Raw genomic sequence first — 7,635 nt, forward strand, 5'->3', positions numbered from 1 at the left:
TGAGGAAAAGTTGAAAGTATCAATTTTCCTTGGAAATCAAAGTTTCAAAAAAAATATTTTTGAGGAAAAGTTGAAAGCATCAATTTTCCTTGGAAATCAAATTTTCAAAAAAAATATTTTTAGGGAAAAGTTGAAAGTATCAATTTTCCTTGGAAATCAAATTTTCAAAAAAAATATTTTTAAGGAAAAGTTGAAAGTAGAAATAAATTTTTGAAAAATGGATTTTTGAGGAAAAGTTGAAAGTATCAATTTTCCTTGGAAATCAAATTTTCAAAAAAAATATTTTTAAGGAAAAGTTGAAAATATCAATTTTCCTTAGAAATAAATTTCCAAAAAGGGATTTTTGAGGAAAAGTTGAATGTATCAATTTTCCTTGGAAATCAAAGTTTCAAAAAAAAATATTTTTAAGGAAAAGTTGAAAATATCAATTTTTCCTACACAAAAACAAACATCCTTTCATTCCCTTTTATTTTGATTTTTGATTTTTTTTTCTTTAAATAATCCGACGACGGAGCCTCTGCAAGTGAAACAGTAGTTTTTCTTGCATACTCTTGAGGTGAGGGAATTTTCTCAATTTTTTGCTAAAAGTATTAGAGTCAATTGAGAAAATTTCCAATAATTAATTACTTGGTAAAATTTTAAGGCTTTTGGATAACACAAATTTAAGCTGATACCATCTTTTGATGGGCGCTGTGAGGGTGCTATAACCTTCCTCACACGTAACCGAACTCCCGAACCCTGTTCTGGTTAGTAGACTTGAACCTATCCTTTTAGGGACCCTTAAACTTAGGTGTTCCCTGAAAGGACAGATTCTTTAGGTGGCCAATCACACCTAGACAAAAAAGATTGGTGGTGACTCCCTTAAGTCAATGTCTAGCGATAGATCCTCGGATCTAGATGTTATGATAGCTTGGCGACTCCACTGGGGACTTTAAGAGTCAGGCCAGCAAATAATTTGTGTTATCCAAAAGCTTAATAAAATTGAACCTTTTTGTATATATATGTATTATTGTTTATTCATGTTTATTTACTTTGTTAATTATGTCATTCATGTGCATGTGCATAACATGAGCTCTACACCCGAGCTCCGTCCCTCTAGGAGGGAGTAAAGTACCTATTGCTTTCGTGAGGTCTAATGCCTTCGCAGTGGCTAGCGAAATACTTTCACTCAAATTGAACCTTTTCCGCTTGTAGCCTATAATGGGTGAGGATTAGGGTGCCTTACTAGTCTTTGATGGACAAAGATGTAAGGAGCAATTTGAGAACCTTTAGATTTTGACCTTAAAATCGCATATAGTAAACCTTAAGAGTGCCTAAACCTAGGATAGAGCCCTTTCTACCCAATGATAGATATGCCCTGAAATTAAGACCCAAAAAGGGTGTTTATCTAATCATTTTGATTGTTTAACTTTATGCATCATTTTCATTATCGTATGTAACATATGCATCAGCATCACTTTGATTTCATCCATGGAACTAACTATGTTGTTTGTCTGATTGTATGCATCTGCATTATTTTCATGATCATGTTTTAACACAATCATTTGCATACATTTCATATTAGATTTGATTCAATAAAATGTACATTTCATTCGTTCATCGACGCATCATACATAAAGCATAGCATAGCATTTTTAATCATAATTGTGGTGCTGAAGGTTCAAGGATAGCTCCACCAAATAACCCCACTCACCAATACAAGAGCTCAAGCCAGACTAATGGAACAAGAAAATTTTAGTCGTCTCGAGAGAATAGAAAAAGCTCAGGAAAAATTTAAAAGGGGAGTTGAATAAGATTTTAGGGGCAAACTGATCTAATATGGTGGTCCAAATTTTGAGTCGAATGTTACTCATCGACAGTGAGCGGAGAGAGCATATTTTCAAGAAGTGAATTTCAATTATCTATCCTATAATTGAACGGAACATCGATCATATTCCAGCAGCTACAGCTGAAGATGTGAAGCTTGCGGTGGTTGTTGCTCAGAGAGCTCTTTCTAGAAACAAAAGCAAAGATTAGGCTTAAGCTTTTGACGCTGTTCATGCCAAGTATTTACGGGCCATCGTTTCCAAAACAACAAAGAGAAAATTTGAATTAGCAAAGCTTGAGCAATTGATTACGGGAAACCACTTGATAAAGCAATTTGGGACATTGATGATGTTGTTGGATGTTTTGAGTACTATACATACCTTACCGAAAGTTTAGATACGAAGCAAAAGGTTGCCATCTCTCTTCCTATTGAGATGTTTAAGAGTTATGTGCTTGAGGAACCACTTGGGGTCATTGGATTGATTACTCTATAGAAGTATCCACCGTTGCTGGTCATCTGAAAAGTAGCTCTTGCTTTGGCTGTAGATTATGCTGCAATACTGAAACCTTTCGAGTTGGTATCTATCACCTGTTTGGAGCTGGCTGACGTGTGTAGGACGGTTGGTTTTCCTTCAGGTGTCTTGAACATTCTAACTGGATCGAGCCCATAAGTTATGATTTCTTTGGCATATCATCCAAATGTTGACAAGATTGCCTTCACCAAAAGCAATACAACTGGGAGCATGATAATAGAAGTAGCCGCTCAAATGGTCAAGCCTGTATCTTTAGAACTCGACAGGAAAAGCCCAATCATTTTGTTTGAGGATCAAGAATATGAAGAGTCACAATGAATCAATGGGGCGAGATAAAAATCTTTCACCTAGTTGCCTAGGGGCATGATTTTAAAGAGGATGTTAAAATTGGTTGAATGCCACTTATCATTCTAAAAGTTCTTTTAAAGTAATGTTAAGATTTCTTTTTTGCAATATGATTTCACTTGTTATCATCTTAATAAGGGCAAGTTAATGCATTTCATTACATTTTCTCTTTCACTCGACCATTATTCCATGCCCTGTTACCTTTCATAACTTCACATTCCCATTCTCAAATTTTGGATGATGAATATTTGGACAATGATAACAGTAATTCTGGGATTTAATTTTTGAGAACCCATTCACATTAATATGAGAAGATGATTTGAACAAAAAGTAAGCTGTTACCGGAGGTGAAATAGATATGTCTTGAAGATGTGTAATCTTTTATACAGATTCATGAGCTTTGTTTAATAGATGATGTTCAAGAAAGGTATTCACAATTGAGATGAAAAATGGCCATCTTTCTTTTACCATTTGAAAAACCATTTATTGCTACCCCTTTGAGCCTGTTATGATTTCTTTTTTGAAGAACCCTAACCAAGGATCACCCTCTACACTGAGGGGCAATTTTTGAAAAAAAAAATTTTTTTTTCACAAAAGGTCTCAAAAAAAAAAAAGAAAAAGAAAAATAAATGCCATACATGACTTGGGGTAAAGTAATGAGAATCCTTTGTGTGAGGAAAGAAAAAGTAGTGAAATGATGGGGGGCAAAATGCCAAGTTGTATCAAATGATCCTTTGGTTTTGAAACTTTTTAATACATGTTTTGAGCCTATTATATACATTTTTTTTATGACCCTTCACCTTGGCCTACATTACAACCTTGAAAAGTCCATTTGGATCAAATGTGAATACTCAACTTGAATGATCATATGTTGAGCAAAAGACATGCTCATGATGAAGCAATGGAATCTTGCTACATGAAAGATATCAACAATGGATGATGAAAAAAAAGAAAAAAGAAAAAAAAGAAATGAAAAAATGAAAAAAAGATATTCAAATTGAAAACCTGAAAGGTTGATAGAAAAAGATCCAGGTCAAATGGCTCACATGAATGGAAGATCAAAGACATCTGAAGATCCCTCAAAGACTGGGGCAAAGTTTGCCAAACTCCATATGACTTCAATTGTAAATGGAATGAGTTTTTGAAAAAGAATCCTAGATTAATGTTGAGAATTGTTTGAATATTCATCATTTGGACATACCATCCATCCCAATGACATGTATCCAATTCATTTCCTTTCCCATTTACTTTGTACCAAAACAGATCTTCATTGATTATCTTTACCATAATTCACCTTACGTTCTCTTATTGTTTCACCCCTAGAATGAATTGAGAAAATGCTTGATTGCATTGTATTTTTCAAGAATTGAAATGATAATGAATGAATGAATATGTGCTTAAAAGAGTCTTGCATTCATTTGAAAAGAAATCTAAGATGATGGTGGTAACAAAATGAAGAAATGGTAGAAACCTAAATGAGATGATTTGGAAGGATATATGATGTGACCAAATGGAGAATATAATGGGGCAAATCTTGAAAAGTGATATAATCAAGTGATGAGTACAAGGATTAATTGATCGATATGACTTGTAAGTTATGATTGAATGATGAGAACAATCAGTGGACAAAGTCTGTTTTGGAATGGTTAATGCTGAGACACCTATGAGTAATGACCCAGTGATGGTGGATGAAACTTGTTTTGAAATTTGTTAGTGTTGAGAAATTTATTGAATGATGGTCAAGTGATGATCGATCGATGAAGCTTATTCCAAAGTATTGAGAAACTGAACAAGGAAGAATGTGAGTGGAAAAGATAATTGAGAGCTATACTGGTTCGATCTTAGAAGAGTAGTGTAATCGGATCTCTGAAGAATCAAAGGGCTTGATGCCTAAGAAAATAGCTTGAGAAATTTGAGTACCATACATTAAACAAGAATTAATTGGCCAACATTTGCATAGCATGCATTGAAATTCATATGCATTTGCACAGCATACACTACTTTTAGGAAAGTATAGTGTATAAATTCAAGAAGCAGGGGTGCTCCAACATCCCACATGGAGAAGACAGATATGAAGATATTTTGCAAATTTGAGAAGAAGCTTGTCAGGTAAGTCCCTAATCCTTGAAATAGGATGTCTTTTGGTATCAGGGTTGATTTATAAGACCTTTGGGCATAATCTCCTGAAATTCCTTCAAACACAACTTTCAACTCCTTTGGACATGATTGTCAAGGAGCAATTTACTTTTCAAAGTTTCGTTGCCTCTGTTTAGAGGAGCAATTTACTTTTCAAAGTCGTGGTGCCTCTGTTTAGAGGAGCAATTTACTTTTTCAAAGTCGTAGAGGAGCAATTTACTTTTTCAAAGTCGTGGTGCCTCTGTTTAGATGAGCAATATACTTTTTCAAAGTCGTGGTGCCTCTGTTTAGAGGAGCAATTTACTTTCTCAAAGTTGTGGTGCCTCTGTTTAGAGGAGCAATTTACTTTTCAAAGTCGTGGTGCCTCTGCTTAGAGGAGCAATTTATTTTTCAAAGTCGTGGTGCCTCTGTTTAGAGGAGCAATTTACTTTTTCAAAGTCGTGGTGCCTCTGTTTAGAGGAGCAATTTAGGTTTCTCAAAGTCGTTGAGCCTCTGTTTAGAGGAGCTTTGGTAAAAAAAAAACAAAAAAAAACAAAAAAATGACAACGTCTTTATTGGGTGTCTACGTCTTTGCGCAATTTCTGTTTCACAGAAAATGTGCAAAGAGGGGCAGCTATAGACACCTAATTAGGTCCAGGCCCAGATCAATTGGGCTTGGCCCAAATGGGTAAGCCCAATGCAATTTTTACTTTGTATTATTTCTTTTCTCTTTTTTTATTTTTTTTCTTTTTTTTTTCTTTTGTATTTTATGTGTTTTATTATTTATTATTATTATATGTATATTTTATTTTTTTTCTTTTCTGTTAATATGTATATGTATTTTTATATAGTTATATATTTATTATTATATTATAATTTATTTTTTATTATTATTATTATTTTATATTTTATTTATTTTTGTATTTTTATTTATCTAATTATATATCTGTTATTTTATTTATCCTATAATATATCTTTTTTTTATTTATCTGTTCTAATTATCTATTATTATTATTTTTTTATATTTATTTGATTTTTATTTTGAAAGGTTGAGATTGAAGCTGAAGAATCCTACTGGGAATAGGGATTCAATCAGAAGAGTCCAGATTGGATTCAAAGATTGAATCCCCGTCCAAAGAGGAATTGGGATTGATCAGGAACTCCTGATCAATCCCTATATAAAGGACCCCTGGAACAGATGCAAACACACAGAAAAATAGTAAGCAAAAGCTACTGATTGAGAGAATAGGGACGGATAGAGAGCTAAGAAAAGGTTTAGGGGTGTTCTGGGAGTGAGAAGAATTTTTTTGAAGTTTTTTGGTGATTTTTTTTTCTGGAAATTCCAGATTTCGGTGAATTTTCTGGTGAAGTTTGAATTTTTCGGTGAAAATTTTGGCCAAACTTCAAGTTTCCGGCGACCTGCCCAGTTTCCGGCAAAGAATCCCAGAAACCGGTGATCTTCCGGTCAACTTTCGGTGAACTTTCGGTGAAATTTTCCAGATTTCGACCACATTTTCCAAAATTCGGCCGATATTCAATCGGAGTTCTTCAGCTTTTAAAGAAAAGGGAGAGGAAAAAGGGAAGAAGCGAGAGAGAATGGAGGAGTGTTCTGTCCAAAAACAGAGGGAAGTGCCTTTTATACCCTCTCAAAACGACGTCGTTTTGGGCCTTAAGTAAACCAAAGGATCCACCCGTTTTACCGAGACCCGACCTGACCAAAACGTCGACCCGCTTCCTGACCCGTGCGTGCCTGCCCCCTCCAAGCCGAGCCGAGCTCCAAGCTGCCCCCCTAAGCCGTTTTTCTTCCTTGAGCCGAGCCGCGATCCGAGCTGCTCCAGGTTTTTTTTTTTTCATTTCTTTGTTTATTTGTTTATTTATTTTTTATTTAGATTAGGTTTATTTAATATTCTTTTCATCTTTTTTTTTTTTATTTTTGTTTTATTTTTTTTATTTTTTTATTTTTATTTATTTTTTTATTATTCTATTTTCTTTAAATGAAAATCAAAACTTTCAAAAAAAAAATATTTTTAAGGAAAAGTTGAAAATATCAATTTTCCTTAGAAATAAATTTTCAAAAAGGGATTTTTGAGGAAAAGTTGAAAGTATCAATTTTCCTTGGAAATCAAAGTTTCAAAAAAAATATTTTTGAGGAAAAGTTGAAAGTATCAATTTTCCTTGGAAATCAAATTTTCAAAAAAAATATTTTTGAGGAAAAGTTGAAAGTATCAATTTTCCTTGGAAATCAAATTTTCAAAAAAAATATTTTTAAGGAAAAGTTGAAAGTATCAATTTTCCTTGGAAATCAAATTTTCAAAAAAAATATTTTAAGGAAAAGTTGAAAATATCAATTTTCCTTAGAAATAAATTTTCAAAAAGGGATTTTTGAGGAAAAGTTGAAAGTATCAATTTTCCTTGGAAATCAAAGTTTCAAAAAAAAATATTTTTGAGGAAAAGTTGAAAATATCAATTTTCCTTAAAAATAAATTTTCAAAAAATATTTTTGGGGAAAAGTTGAAAGTATCAATTTTCCCTACACAAAAACAAACATCCTTTCATTCCCTTTTGTTTTGATTTTTGATTTTTTTTCATTAAATAATCTGACGACAAAGCCTCTGCAAGTGAAACAGTAGTTTTTCTTGCATACTCTTGAGGTGAGGGAATTTTCTCAATTTTTTGCTAAAAGTATTAGAGTCAATTGAGAAAATTTCCAATAATTAATTACTTGGTAAAATTTTAAGGCTTTTGGATAACACAAATTTAAGCTGGTACCATCTTTTGATGGGCGTTGTGAGGGTGCTATAACCTTCCTCACATGTAACCGAACTCCCGAACCCTG

General features: G+C 33.3%; 1 pseudogene; it reads left to right on the forward strand.

Moving 5' to 3' along the window:
* The first annotated feature begins 1,818 nt into the window (after window positions 1–1,818).
* On the forward strand, window positions 1,819–4,286 carry LOC149520486 (aminoaldehyde dehydrogenase 1, peroxisomal pseudogene; annotated as a pseudogene).
* Window positions 4,287–7,635: the final 3,349 nt, after the last annotated feature.

Source organism: Durio zibethinus, chromosome 1 (assembly GCF_047325235.1).
Source record: "Durio zibethinus cultivar Kanyao isolate XHJ-2024 chromosome 1, ASM4732523v1, whole genome shotgun sequence".
Lineage (NCBI taxonomy): Eukaryota > Viridiplantae > Streptophyta > Magnoliopsida > Malvales > Malvaceae > Durio > Durio zibethinus.